This window comes from Cynocephalus volans, chromosome 7 (assembly GCF_027409185.1).
Source record: "Cynocephalus volans isolate mCynVol1 chromosome 7, mCynVol1.pri, whole genome shotgun sequence".
Classification (NCBI taxonomy): Eukaryota; Metazoa; Chordata; class Mammalia; order Dermoptera; family Cynocephalidae; genus Cynocephalus; species Cynocephalus volans.
The window spans coordinates 105,898,928-105,913,126 of NC_084466.1; positions in this window are offsets into that span (position 1 = coordinate 105,898,928).

Genomic DNA, 14,199 nt, shown 5'->3' on the forward strand with positions numbered 1-14,199 from the left:
GTAGTGGGATTGCTGGGTCATATGGAAGTTCTATGTATAGTTGTTTGAGGAACTTCCATACTGTTTTCCATAATGGCCGTACTAATATACCTTCTCACCAACAGTGTATAAAAGTTCCCTTTTCTCCTCATCCTCACCAGCATTTGCTATTTTTTTGTCTTTTTGATAATAGCCATTCTAAGTAGGGTGAGATGATATCTCACTGTTCTTTTGATTTGCATTTCCCTGATGATTAGTGATGTTGAATATTTTTTCATATACCTGTTGGCCTGTGTATGTCAGCTTTTAAAAAATGTTGATTCAGCTCTTTTGCCCATTTTTCAATCAGATTGTTTGGTTTTTAGCTATTGAGTTGAGTTCCTTATATATCCTGGATATTAACTCCTTGTTGAATGTGTAGTTTGTACATATTTTCTCCCATTTAGTAGGTTGCCTCTTTGCTCTGTTGTTTCCTTGTTGTGCAGAAGATTTTTAGTTTGATGTAATTCTATTTGTCTATTTTTTCTTTTGTTGATGGTGCTTTTGAGGTCTTTCAAAAAATCCTTGCCCACACCAATGTCATGAGGTTTTCCCCTATATTTTCTTCTAGTAGTTTTATAGTTTCGGGTCTTACATTTAAGTATTTAATCCATTTTGAGTTGATTTTTGCATACGGTCCGAGATAGGGGCCTAGTTTTATTCCTCTGCATGTGGCCATCCAGTTTTTGTATGGAGAATTTCTGGGGCAACAGGAAAAGTCCCACCCATCCAATCACAGCCTTGCTGCAAACCAACTTGCACTGAGCCCAGGTGAATTTACATTAGTGGGAAGGAGGCTGTAGCACCCGGCTGCTAAAGTTAGCCTGGGCCACCACGCCTTTCCAAGTCATCCCAGGATCCACCCATGGATATTGGCCATTGTGAAGTGATGCTTAAGTCGTAACTATAATTTTCTCACCTGTCAGGATTATTTTTCTCTAGGAAGAATCTGGGTCCCAGAATTCTATTTCAATAGGCCACAAACTTGTCCAGGGTCTAATGAAGGTTCTGAATGGCTCTATCCCTTGAAGGGTGAGAAGGCAGGAAAAGGGGCCACTGTCTCTCTACTATCATCCCTGGAGGGTTAATGTCATTTCCTGACAGAAAAGTAGTTATTTGGACTATAATGGTATAGTGCTGTTTGAAATACTCCCTTGTCCTAAGCCATCTCTTCTATGAAGGTGGCCCAGGGTCTACAATTCTACCATGAGAAATTAATTCCTTCAGGTAAAGCATTGTCCTATCCTCCATGACTTTCCTTAAAATAAAAATACTCTAGGGAGTTTTCTCCATGAAGTCAGTAACCACCAAGGGGTACTGAGTTGAGCAGTGAAGTGCTAACGGGCTTAGTCCTTTGGAGCCTTTCTTGAAACTGTTTAGATTTAATAAACCATTTAAATTAAAAAATAGTTCAATTAAAAAATGTCATTGGTAAAAGTTAAACTCACTCATGCAATTATCAATTATGACTGCAGTATTTCAAATACTTAAAATCTAGTACTTTTAAAAGATGATAAAAACAGGAATGTTGGTTGTGGCTTCTGATTTTCAGCTTGGAATTACGGACAGAATTGTTGAGGTGGTGTAATTTAAATACCAATCACCCAGCCCCAGCTCTGAGGAGATGATAGCAGAAGAGGTAGGAAGAGAAAAACAAAGGGAGATTTGCTTTCCACTGTATTTGTGGATTTTTCCATTAGTAAGTAATAAAGGTACACATCATTTACACTTGGCTGCCCCATGATGGGTACACCTGACTGCTCACGTAACAAGTAATAGACACCGTTACTCACGATTCCCAAAAGCTGTCCTGGCACCATGTTTTTGTTGATCTTGTAGCGTCTACCTAGACTGTCTTTTCTTTGGTCTCCTCCTCTCTAAATGCTACCCTTTCTTCAAACCCTGCTAAAATTCTACCTCTAGAACGATCATCCTCTTAAAGTCAAAACACTATCTATACAAATCTCTTGGCATCGAAGCCTGCATTATACCCTGGCTTTTCAAATGCATCACCTTTCTACATAAGTTTCAACTCATATAACTTAGCACATGTACATGTTTATCTTCTTTGTCTACCTCCATATAAATTCAACAGTTTTGGAATCCCCACAGTGGTAAGCACAGTGCTGGGCATGCAGCAGCTGCTCGGTTATATAGTAAATGAACCAATTAAAGTTAATAAATTGACCTCTGCTTAGGTAGGTCACATATGCATTTTGGGGTCTCTATTCTTTGGCTGCCTCTAAAGGAAATCTTATTTAACAAACTGAAAACATATGGCAGCTAAAAAAGGACAGTTTGGTCTCATTAGACTCAATGAAGTAATACAATTGAACATTTCCAAGGAGCACAGGTTAGATGAGGTGCTAATTCCATGTGCCATCATAGCTATTCTTTTACTGTCAGTATTTGAAGAGGATGACAATGATGGTTGAGGGGAGAAGATGCCAGTGTAGTCCCTGAACCGGACTGGAGGGAAGGGACCCTCCGAGTCATTCATTATTGGGACCTCCAGGAAGGGCTTCGGTCAAGAACATTAGCATCAACTAGAAATGCACTGTAGCTAGAAAACTGATTAGAAGAATTGAACCCCGGTTTAGATTTAGACTGAACTATAGAAAACTAGGGATTCGGGGCCATTTTTAAACGACAAAACTTTCCATATGATTCATCCTAATATTAATTCCCATAAAGTTGAACCCATAATTCTCATTTCCTTCCTGGGTATGTTAACATTATGGTTCTAATTCTATTCGGTTTGAAAATTTACTTTCACATGGAAAACCATAACAATTCCAGTAAAAATAAAATACAAGCTATGAAATACCTTAAAATTAACCTTACAACGTGTCTACCTATTTAGAGTCTCTGTTCTTACAAGTGTCTACGTATTTAGAGTCTCTGTTCTTACAAGTGTCTACCTATTTAGAAATCCTTTGTCATAACCGCTGCTCCTCCGAAGTCATACTCCCTCATTGATGAAATGTATGCCCACTTTAAATGGGAAAAATCATTTTAATAAGCTTTCTTCCCAGTTTTGCCTTTCTCATGTGGTTAAGTTTCTTTTTTAAATGGGGGGTGGGGTGGATTTTTCTATTCTGTCTTCTGTAGTTTACTGTCTGGATATATTGTGCTTCTTATGTGTCTTTGTCCTACCCACTCCCCCTCCCCACACCATTATTACTCTATTTACCTTCCGTCTCCTCTCCCTGCGTGAAAGTGAAGATAATATTTACTCACCTTTTCTCTGCTGGGTGAGATAACAACAACCTAACAGCACCGAAGAGTGTGATGTCGGAGCTCATTTCCTGAGCAACTGCATCACGGAAGGATTTGTCAGCCCCGGAGCAGACGTCCACAGCTCTGATTTGTCATCAGGCTCAGAAAGAGGAGTTTTGAGTTCTAATCCAAGTTATGATAGTGACTCATGGAACACTTTTAGGACCATTTACTGAACTTTCAATTTGGCCATTTATTCCCATAATACTTGGAAACTCTTATTTACCTCCATTTTGTTTTGTTAGGTTTAATTGATTTATTAGATTCCTCACAATTTGTTGTTGTGTTTCTTTCCAGGGCCTCAAACTCCTCGAGTTCTTTGTAAATGTATTTTGCTTGCTTGCTTGCTTGCTTGCTTGCTTGCTATGAAGGATAGGTTGATTTGACAGCAAGTGACTATTGAGCACTCGGCATCATCTGGGATATGCTAAATCCTCAGATGATGACTCCCATCCAAGGTAGTGGAGCAGCCTCCTGGTCTGGTGTCTGCTCCAGCTGAAGGAGTTATGCAATCTCTGGGTTACAAGAATGAGAAGAGTCCAGAATGTCCCCTTCAGTTAGTGAATGAAGTCTGCTGCATTACTGGGTACAACTGGATGTCTCCCATTGAGCCAACACTGCTGGGCATGGTAGTCATTATAGAATCCAGTCCTTGCTCTCAAGAAATTCACTTGAGTTGTTGAGGCAAAAACAACATGCAAGCATACTTCAAAAAGTCCATGGAAAAATAAAATTAAATGATACTATGAATCTTTCCATGAACTTTTTGAAGACGCCTCATATATGAGAATTTTAGAGAAAAATTAACTTCTAAATGGCATAGCCCTGTCTAGATAACATTGTAATTATCCTTTTTATTCTTTAACCTATGAAACTTACCTTGTGGAATCATGATGTGGTGATACAGAATAATGGACAAAGGTACAGAGAATCTGATTTTTAGGACTAGCTTTATCAGGAACAAGCTATGAGCTCTTAGGAGAAGACCTTAGTGACTTACGTTAGGTGATAATTTCTCAAGTACAACATCAAGAGCCCAGTTTTTAAAAGAAAAATAATAAATTGGACATCTTCAAAATTAAAAGCTTCTCTATGAAAGACACTGTTAACAGAATGAAAACATAAGCCACAGATTAGGGGAAATATTTACAAAACATATATATGATAAAGGACTTGTATCCAGAATATATAAAGAACTTTTTCAAGTCAACAATAAGAAAATAACTCACTTTTTAAAAATGGGCAATAAGTTGAGCAGATGTTTTCCCACTACCTGTTTTTCTTCACCCAACAAGATATACATACAGTAAATAAGCATATGAAAAGGTGCTCAACATCTTTATTCATTAGGGAAATGGAAATTAAAACCCCAGTGAGATACTACTACACATCTATTAGAATGGCTAAAGTTAAAAACCCTGACAATACCAAGTGCTGACAAGGATGGAAGGCAGTTGGAATTTTCAGACATTGCTGGTGGGAATGCAAACTGGTACAGCCAACTTGAAAACAGTTTTGCAGTTGGTTATAAAGATAAGCACATACTTACCATTTGACTCAGCAATACCCTCCTAGGCATTTACCCAAAAGAAATGAAAATGCTTGTTTATATCAAAACCTGCACACACACGTTTATGCGGCTTTTTTCATAATCACCAAAATTTGGAAACAGTCAAATGTCCTTCAGTTGGTGAACAGTTAAACAAACTCGGGGGCATCCACACAATGGAAAATAAATAAATAAGTACATAAATAAATAAAAAATAAATCTTAGCAACACAAACGAACTAACTACTGTTATGTGCTACAACATAGATGAATCTCGAATGCGTTGTGCTAAGTGAAAGAAGTTGAATACAAAAGGCTACATGCTGTATGATTGCATTCACATGCAGCCTAAAGTTAAAAAAGGAAAGAAAGGTAGGAGGAGAGGCAGAACTGCAGGATTGAAAAGAGGTCAATGGTTATCAGGGCCTGAGGAAGGGGAGTAGTTGACTACAAAAGGGGCCTCAGAGGACTTTTTGGCATGACAGATCTGTTCTGCATCTGGATTGTGGTGGCTCTTATATGACTATATGTTCGTTAGAACCCGTGAGCTGTTAACACCAAAAAAGTGTGAATATTCCCAGGTGTTAATTATACCTCGGTTTTTTAGAAAAGGGAAATGCAATTTCTCTGTCAATGAGAAAACGTCTATGAATGCTTTGAAATGCATGAAGTGCTATACAATTGCCAAATATTATTAAAATTTTCTGTTTTAATTTTGTATTCAGTTATCTCGTTAAAACTCTTATTATTTATACAAGTTTGCCCATTGATTCTTCCAGACTTTTCATGTAAATTATCAAATAGGCTATAATTAATGACAGTTAATCTCTTCCTTTCCAATTTTATAACTTATTTTACGGCTTATTTTCTTGTGTTGCTTAAGTCTGCCAAGTCAATTTTTAATAGCAGGTATGCTGGCAGTCATTCTTTTCTTATTCCTAAACTAAATAAGGATGTTTATAAAATTTCCAAATTAAATATTATTTTTGATGGGTTTGGTAGACATCTTTTATCACACTCAAGAAGTTTTTATTCATTTTTATTTCTCAAGAGTTTTTTTTATTATTTTTTTAATATGAAAGGATATTGATTTTTTACGGAATAGTTTTCCAGAATCTATTGAAATCATGCTATGATTTTATTGTTTAATTTAAAATATTTATTTTCAAACAAGCCTGAGAGTTGACCTTTTATTTTCTTGCATTCCCTTTTCTAATCAGTCTGTACTCTCCTAAAGGGCGTGACTGTCTTATTGTCACTGTATCTCCATCACTTAGCCCAGGACTGATTTATGTATCCCTAGAACATAACTCTTTTCTCTAGAAGAAAGCATTTAAAATGCACTGTTGAGTGCTAGAGGGCTCAGAAGAACTCTTCTCCCAGAAGATTTTTAAGTGCTTCACTTCAAGATTAGCCTCAACCCATTTCATCATCTGCATCTCTTACCATAATTTTGGCTTTATTCTTTGTGCCTCAAAACTAGTCTTGGAAATAGTTTTTTTTTTTTTTTTTTTTTTTTTTTTTTTTACAGAGTTAGTGAGTACAAATGCTTTTCCAGGCTTCCCTAGGCTTTGCTACTATTTTATATTTTAATATCTTCATTTGCTTATTGGGAGTAGGTTGTAGGTCAATTCTAGGAGCTTCTTCAAAGATCAGGATGTGAGCAGAAGATAGAAAGATTCTAGTAACACCTAGAGACTTGCAATAGGAAGTTTCCTTTTGTAACACAAGAGAGTCCACCAGGACAGTGGCAGTTTGTGGGACAGGTGGCCAGCTTCAGGCTTGTTTCCACTGAGTCTCTTGAGAATTCTGCTCTCAGTGGAGATGGGGTAGATGGTATAGTGTAATGGGCAAGAACTTGGACTTTGGACACTAGTAACCCCAAGTTCAAATCTTGACTGTGACAATTAGTAACTGGGCAACTGTGAATAAATCACTTAACGTCTCTATTTTTGGTTTCCTCATCTCTAAAACAGAGATAGAAGTAGGTGGTTTTTGAGTGCCTGACATACAATAGACTCTCAATGTTAACTATGACTTCAATAGCAGTTGCCTAGGTATAATCTGATGTAATAAAATAGGTTTCTCCATGAGAGGGTACTTAGAGGGTTTTTTTGTTTGGTTTGTTTTTAGATTTTTATCATGAAGGAAAAATATGTAATTTTTAAAATGCAGTTATAGAGATGCAGAACAAAGAGAATCATGACTCATGTTTCACAATTTACATAGCTTATTTATTGTTTCATGTTCTGCCGCACTTCTGTTATATAATTTCCCCCTCTTTTAGCAAGCCAGGATATGACATCAGGAAAATGGGGAGGAAGAGTTTTGCAGGGAGGCATGATGTATTGCAGGGAGAAGACCTCTGCTTTTCTGACATGAATGCCCCATCACTTATATTGGATAAAACAATCCCAAATGCTGACTGATACCAGGAAAGTTTTTTCCACTATGGTCATTCTAGCTGTAAAATTCTGAGATCTTAAGATAATTTTAGGAGCCATTCTCAGCCTGGCCTGTTGTCAGGCACTGGATTTGAGCCCTTGGCTAATACCCAGTTTTACTGGTTTCCAAATCTCTCCAGTTCTTGAAGTCATAGCCTGGACTTCCCCGCTTCTCTGGGAATAGGTTTTCTCAGACACTGCTTTTCCTATGCCATTCCCTTTTCCAAAGGCTGCAGTTGTTTTATCTAATGCAAGATGGGAATCAGCCCATCCGTTTGCCTCTGACCCACCTCCCTGAATTCTGCTGCCTTTCCTCCTGGTGGGCTAACTTGTCTTCCAGCCAGGACCATCTACGTACTTCCTTCTGGGTAGCATTTCCTTCCTTTAATCTCACCTCCGTGAAGGTGATTTCTCCATCTTATTCTTCTCCCCCCTCCCTGCCTCTTCGTGGAGTCTTGAGAAGGAGAAAATCCTAATTTCTCAGCATCTTTGGAAGAGATCTGGTATTAGGTCTATTTGTATTGTGTTTGTTTGTCTAAAAGAAGTATTTTGATATCCTGGGGTGGGATAAGATTCAAAGAGAAAGCATTGGTGAAAGAAGAAAGTAATTGCTAAGTTGCATGAAAAGAAGGAAAGTCCTGGTAATGAACCTCTGTCCAGCTCCGTGATAGATAGTTCATGATGAAGCCAAGGCCCGGTGGCTGCTGAAGTTGCACAGGCTGGCTCCCAAGTCAGGTGCTGCATTAGCAAACTAACACCCTTGACTCAGGGAGGTCTGTGTCCTGATGAAATGCCCAACACCACTTGAAAAGTGTTTCAGAACTGAGGCTTTAAAAAAACAAACTTAGGTGTCACTGTGAATTTATCAATGACAAATACTTTGCAGCAACTCGCTTTAGTTTCTAATTTGAACGATGACAATTTTAGGATGGTCTATTTATGTTTTTTGCCAAGAGATGAACACATTTTTAAAAACAAGTTCCAGTCTGAACACCCCTTAAGAAAGGGACTATGTCCCCACATGGGAAATTATAGAGAGAGAGAAGCACCAGACCGTGTAGGAAAAAAAAAAAAAAAAGTTTTAAGATTTTCTAAGGTTGTGACCTGGTGAAAGAACAGGATTTTCCTCACATATTTGGTTTGCTGGCTATGGAAAGTTTGCATTCCATGGGGTCTGAGCACCACATAGGGCCCAGAGTGCTTTCATAGCCCTCTGTGGCCTGTGGTCTGTCATGACTCCACCACACCAAACACTCTCTCACACTCCCTAGATGCACAGTCTCCATTCCAGTCAACTGCTTAGTCCACTCTCCCACTAACTTACCAAACTCCGTCTTCGCCTGTGCAGTCTCGCACGTCCATTTTGTCTGCTTCTAAGCTCTCAGAACCTTTTCTGAGACCCTTTTCTAAGGCCAATCCCGTTAATCCTCCTCCGAAAAACCCTCTCCAGCTTCCACGGGTTCCATGAGCTTCCTCTACTTTGAGCTGCTCCTCCATTCCTTCTCTCTAAACCCATCTGGTACTCGAAGACAATCTTCTCTTGGAACCTGTGGGATTTCCCTGGGCGCCTCCTGCCTTACCTAAGGAGGCTGACCCGAAGAACAGTGAATGCTACGATTCACAACTCAAGAATGGTGTCAGTACAGAGAAGCCATAATAATTTTAAGGCTAGTTACAATCCATAATTTTCCAATGCATGGTTGATTTGAGGTGAGTTTAGCTCATCTGGGTAAATTTTTCATTCCCAGAGAGTAATTTTATTAGTGCCAACTTTAAAAGAATACACATTGTCTTTAGGGAAGTCTTTGTCCCAAGTAACATAAGTCCCTTTTTTGCCAGCTCATTCAGCCTCATAAAAGCTTTCTGAGGTAGGGATCACCCTCTCTTTCCTAAGGCAGAGAAAAGTTTGTGCAGAGAGAAAGTTGGAGCTAAGAGAAAAGACCATTTAGGCCTGGGTGTAGCAAGGGAAACTAGGGAAGCTTCACTGTCACAACAAGGCCACCAGGTACAGTTGGGTAGATTGCACGCTGCATCATTTCAGAGCTTATGAGAGTGGTGCTTCCTGGAGTAGAGTAATGCAAACCTGCTTGGCCACTCTCAGTGCTGGGTACTGAGGAAGAGACTAAAGGGTGCTTCGTCTTAATCCTCTTCTTGGACATCCAATCTAAGTAACTCCCACCCTCTTTTTATTCTTAGTTAGGTCACAGGAAAGGGAGAGCTTTTCAGGCCTTTCTCCCTAGTGTCTTCTTAACGAGGTTCTCATTTCTACAGAAGCACCAAGCCAAGATTGCTTAAAGGAATGGGCTTTCAGACACATACAATTACTGTGCGGCAGCCTCTGTCAGAAACAGAGCGGCCACGTCCCTAAAAGACTGGGGCCAACATCTATGCATTATGAACTTATCTCCTGACACATTTGGCACAAGTTGAAAAATATAAGAAAAAAACACCCAACGTCTCAAGGGGCCTTGGGCAGGAACATACAAAGCAAAAAGCTTTAGTTGTAGGCAAGAAAATGCTGGACAGTCAGCAAGGGATGAGCTGGTCAGGAAATATCCACTTCCTGTGGATACTCCCTAAGTTCTCCCACTCTGGCCAGCCCCAGTTGGAGATGATACAGCCAACAAAATGCTCCACCAAAGCAGCACTGTCAGTGCAGTCAACTCCAGTCAGCTGTGCCAATGACCCTGCTTGCCCATGCAGGACCTTCTGGGTTTCTCCCTGAACAAGAAAGATTTGGGTAGGAAATGTGGAGTTCTGGAAGCAAGGGTAGACAGATGTGGTAGGCTGAGGTTAAAAATGAATTTCCTGACTCTTAGGCACAAGCAAGGACTTCAGGTTGACTTTCCTTTGAGGAAATGGTTTAAAATATTTTTTAAAAATTTAATTATGAGTGTTTTTCAATACTATGTGATAAAAACACTGTGATTCACCTCCACTCAGATGAAAACCCATCCCTGAAGTTTGCTGAATTAAATGAGAATTAGTATGCTAAATCCATTAGCCACAACTACTGTTTTCAGTGTAAATCAGACTTGTGTCTTAAATTTAAGAAAAAAAAAAAGAAGAAGCAAATGCAGCAACAAGTCATGATGAGGTGCCTTGCCTTCAGTGAAAAGGGAAGTATGTTTTCTCTGGCTGGCCCACACAAAATCAGATATTTAATATGATTACTGAGAAGACGGAAAGGTTTTCAGGAAAGTGCTCAGCTCCTAGCAGACTATGAAGGGAAAAGGAAGAAGTTGAGAGGACCAGCCCAATACACCAAGGCTGAGAAAAAGGATCTTTGATTCTGCTGAGCAGCCCTGTGACAGCAGAGGACATGAATGGATGGGTTAGGCTGGCAAGAGACCACAACCAAGCAACCAAGCAACCAACTCATTTTTAAGCACCTGCCACACGATGACACTCAAATGTATGGCTGCTGCCGTCAAGAAGTGGTTGCATTTTGGACCTTTGGCTAACCAGGAAAACGGGAAACATTGCAAGTATTTACAACAGGGGATTGGTCACATGGGTGATAGAGGAGCTGAGACCAAGAGAGGACAATGCAGTGGCCCAGAGACCAGCACCAGCAGGAGGCCTCTACAGCCCCCAGGCTGGGGACACAAAGGCAGCATTTCCAGAGGTCCAGGGGCTGGGAATAGGAGGCAGAAGTGGAACGAGGTGAGTCTGTGGAAGCTGGAGCCATCAAGACCCAGCTGTTGCTGGAGAATGAGTCTGAGACAGAGAATGAGAGAGAGAAACATCCTAACTTACCCTCATTCCCCTGCCAATCTCCCACCGGTGCCTGCCATTGACTGCACCCATGAAGAAGCCATCTAACATAGGAGCCTGGGCAAGGCCACCTGCAGGGCCAGCCCCCCTGAGAGGCAGAGCAAGGCAGAGGGAAAGGTAAGAAATAGATTTGAGGGCAAACAAACCCAGGCCTGGCACAGTGAACGCACTTGGATCATTTTTCACCTTCACCACAATGACCTCACCTCACCCTGAGCCAGACCATGACGAATCAGTTGCAAGCCGCAAATGCTAGCTGGAATGGACTCTGGGTGAACCTCTGCCTCATCCTTTCACCAGCCATTTAACTCCCTTTGAGTCTATCTCAAGACCCTTTCTAGGATGCACCTTAATTCTTCCAGGAGTTAAGGAACCATAATACACACAGCCTGACATAAATGCTGTCATCTCACGGGAGCCTTCAAACTGACTGTCCTTACTCTTATTCCCTGTGGCAAATCCCAGGATCCAACTGGCCCCATGGCTAAGTGGGCAAAATTCTGTATGGTTATGATTTCATCTATGATCAGCTTTACCAAGACCAGCTTGAAAAAGACTCTAAAGCTCCAGGGTGCCTAAATTGACGCTCTCAGTGGCCCAGTGACCAGTTACTTGCAGCCCTCCAGTCTGAATATGATATTTCTCTGAGTTGATGTCCCAGGCTCCTCTTGCTAAATTCAACCTTATTAATATTACCAGGTCAGAAGCTTTGGTGTTCCTTACCAGGTATATGACCTTAGAGTTACTTCACCTCTTTAAATCTCTGTTTCCTCATCCACACAATGAAAACAAATGTATGACTATTGTGTGGATTAAATGAGATGACACCTATTAAAGCACTTATCCTGGTGCCTGGCACACAGGCAGTGCTCAATACATGGCACAGTTACCTCTGTATCTGTGTGGATTCTTCTAGTTGCAAGTGACAGAAGCCCGGGTCAACTTAGCATAAGCAAAAAAGTTCTGGCTTCAGGAGCATCTGGATCTAGGAGCTCCTTTAGCAGCGTCTAAGATCAAGGCCCTTACTGGGGGTTCTCTCTAAACCACACAGCTCTGACTGGTTTCATTCTCAGGTGACTGTCCCATGAGATGGGAAGATGGATGCTGAGACAGACATACTCTCAGCTGAGCAACCGGAGAAAGAGATCCCAAGAGTTTTACAGAAATCCTGGAGGGGGTTTCCTTGCCCTAGTTGGATCACACTTCCAGCCCTGAGCTAGTCGCTGTGGCCAGGGGGTGCAATGCTCTAGTTGGCCAGGCCCGGGTCCTATGTCCATGGAGATTGAGAGTAAGGGAGCATCAAGTCTCCAAATGGAAACAGAGGGGCTGTTATCAGGAGAAGGAATGGATGCTTGGAAGGCAAAAACAAGCTATTTCCCCTACAGTGGCTATTGTTGCTATTATTATTATCATTACAACTTACTCTTTGTTATGTACAACTAATATTCCCACCATCCTCTCTACTTGATACTGTACAACGAATACAAAAACCTGGAGGATGATATCAGTGAACAACTAGGCTAACAGAAAAATCATAGAAAGATATAATGGGAAAGAAAGGATTTTCAATAGAAAAATATATGCTCTTAGTAGCATATAAGAGATAAAGTAAAGCAAAGCCTATAGTGGTAAGTTCTAAGAGATGGATTAAGCATCTTTCTAAAACAAAGCCTATCAAAATGGTAATATGTAATATATTTTGCAGTTAAATTAAAAATACCTCACTGTGATTGTTTAAATAAAGCTTAATGGGCCACACAATGTGTGCATGTTATATGCTGTTCTCTTTCCAGCACTGACACGGGTGTCTATGAAACAAGCCAACAAATTTCCCTGCACAGGAAGGCCATGTCCCCAAATGTCTTACTACAAACACAGTCAGCAATACATTCTCCACATTAGCAACCGGAACCTTATGATGTTAGAACATTCTAATTTCCCTTTCCCGTTGTCTTAAGTGTAATAGGTGTGTGCTGTGTGTACTGAATTTCTGGCAGAAAGTTTAGGTGCTGTAACTTATAGTGAAACACTGTTTGGCTATTTGGCAATGCTATAATATCCTTGAACAACTGGTTTACTCTAGGATTAGAGATATACACAAGTCTACAAAGACAGTATATAATAGAGTGATACCCTGAAACAAACAACTCTGAATTTGAAGTTGAATCTATCTACATTTTACATGCACTACGCTGTCAACAGAACGATGTGCATTAAGCTGTGTTACACATAACACTGGGAAAACTTTGCACATTGTTCTTCTGTGAAACCTAAAACTCTGTTCTCAGAAACTTACTTTTCTGTGAAAAATCAATAACATATTTCAACTAATATGCTATAGGATTTCCCAAAGGCTACGCCTGTCTGTGCAAAAAAGTTGGATAATTACAGATGAAGCTAGTTATTGAGGTCATTTAGTCAATTTACCTGAAAGGCATCCAGATCAAGTTGGCTAAAGCCCACCTGAGTGTAGGAATTCAGCTGGCTGGGCCAAGAAAACCACTCAGCTTCAGTGTAAGAAGAATATACATTCTGTGGTTTTTTTTTTTTTTTTTTTAAAGAATATGCAATGGTTACACCATACAATTTTATATAACAATTTTTGAATAACACATATCTAAGGTGAACAAGTCTTCTTAAGGGGATGAGGGTGGTGTATTTTCTTAATTGTAGAGCAGTGTTGTTGGGAAACTATTCAAGTAATATTATAAAGTCTGATAGGCTCACCAAATAGAGAATAATACAATCTTACATTTCTAGACTTTATTACACTTTTCAAATCACTTGAAATATAGAAGCCTAATTTAGTGCTCATCTGACTCCTGCACACTCTTTTCTATAATACATACAGAAGGAAAACATTCTTCACTCATATGAAGAAAAACAGCCATTTGGTTTATTAAAGCTTTTTTTTTTTTTTTTCTTCTTCTTCATGTTTTGAAAGGTGGTGTAGACCAGATTTAAAAAAAACATGGTTCAGGGAAGCAACGAGAAATGATTCCCCCAAGTGTTTATTAAGTGAATCACAAATTCATTCAGCATGACTCCTTACCCAGAGAAATAAAGGCAAAATGGTAACAAGCTGTGAGCCTCCAAGTGCCTTCAACTCTAGGATCTCCCTGGGAAAGGATCA